Consider the following 1,733-nt stretch of genomic DNA (forward strand, 5'->3'; position numbering starts at 1 on the left):
CTTTTCTCTGACTCACAAAGCCCAGCGAGATCTGGCCCCACGTGGTCTGTCCTTCTCTTGCTCATTCTCTGGATCCCGTTTTTGCTCCTAAAGGAACCCAGAAGCCAACTCATCCCCATCTAAGACCTTTGCATGCTGTTCCCTCTACCTGAAAAATACTTCTTCCACTCCTTCACAGACATGTCTTTGTCACTTAAGTCATAGCTCAAATCTGCTTCCTCAGAGAGGCCTTCATTCACTATCACATACAGCATTTTTTTTTCTTCAGAGCAATTTTCATAATCTGGAATTGTCTTGTGCATTTACTTCTTAATACACCCTCTCTCATAAAAAAGAATGAAATAATGCCATTTGCAGCAATATGGATGAACCTAGAGATTATCATACTAAGTGAAGTAATACATGATATCACTTATATGTGGAATCAAAGAAAATGCTACAACTGAACTTACATACAAAACAGAAATAGACCCACAGACAAAGAAAACAAACTTATGGTTACCAAAGAGGAAAGTGGGGGAGGGATAAATTAGGAGTTTGGGATTAACATACACAGACTACTATATATAAAATAGATAATCAACAAGGACCTACTGTATAGCACAGGGAACTATACTCAATATTTTATAATAACTTATAAGGGAAAAGAATCTGAAAAAAATAGATATTTATGTACATATAACTGAATCACTTTGCGTACACCTGAAACCAACACATTGTAAATCAACTATACTTCAGTTAAAAAAAATATATACCCTCTCTTTAGTAGAATGCAAGCTCCCTGAAAGCAGGAAAACTTTTCATCTTGTTTAGCACTGTATCTCTAGTGCCAGATTGTAGTTTTGGTGCAGTAACTTTTGAATGAATGCAAAAATGATAAATAATCATAGATATCTATATGAGTATAATACCTGTAAAACTACTGATTCTGACTCATACCATTGGTCTGGAACCCCAGTCACTCTCTGGAGTTAGTGGGGGACACCTCACGATGAATACTTTTTATCTTTTAATTGAGGTTAAAGATAAGTCATCACTGATTCTATACAGTATGCATAAATGCCAAAAAGAGAAGGTCCCACATTTGAAGTAAAGATTAGACTGGGGCATTTTATATATCGGAGAGGGAGGGTTGAGCAATATTTGAGAATGTACAGTGATGGGGAATATAGTAGCTGAAATATTAATTCCTGGAGGATCAATTATGGTGTAGAGCAAAGAGCACTGGACTTGGTGTCAGAAGTCCTGCTTTGGGTCCTGACTCTGCCACTTAGTTGCTATGGCAATGTAAACAAATCACGTATCTCCCTGAGAATCAATTTCCTTATCAAGAAAACTGGAAGTGTGCTCACTTCAGCAGCACATATACTGTATAACATTGGAATGATGCAGAGAAGATTAGCATGGCCCCTGCGCGAGGATGACACACAAATTTGTGAAATGTTCCATATTTTTAATAAAAATTAATTTAAAAAAACATTTTAAAAAAGACAAGAAAACTGGAGGTAATGTCTGTTTCTTATTTTCCAATTACAAATACTGGCCAGTACTAATTCCCTCCAAAGTCTGAAGGAGACTCTAGAGTAGGCAAAGTCTCAGCTAGTGATCAATTCATAAAAAAATTAGAATTATTTTCACTTGATGTTTCCTGGTTATCATCAAAGATTCTTCCAGAACAGGTATAGGAGTGGTAGAGAATATATCCATTTAACAATAACTGTGTCCCGTTAGGA

At 36.3% G+C, this 1,733-nt stretch overlaps 1 non-coding gene across 1 annotated transcript; it reads left to right on the forward strand.

The window, feature by feature from the left end:
* Positions 1-1,344: 1,344 nt before the first annotated feature.
* Positions 1,345-1,455, forward strand: LOC113618631 (U6 spliceosomal RNA). The gene has a single exon (XR_003432065.1). It is a non-coding gene; the product is annotated as a U6 spliceosomal RNA (small nuclear RNA).
* The last annotated feature ends 278 nt before the right edge of the window (positions 1,456-1,733 follow it).

This window comes from Aethalodelphis obliquidens, unplaced genomic scaffold, assembly GCF_003676395.1.
Source record: "Aethalodelphis obliquidens isolate GAN/ISIS:26980383/991018 unplaced genomic scaffold, ASM367639v1 scaffold5, whole genome shotgun sequence".
NCBI classification, from domain to species: domain Eukaryota; kingdom Metazoa; phylum Chordata; class Mammalia; order Artiodactyla; family Delphinidae; genus Aethalodelphis; species Aethalodelphis obliquidens.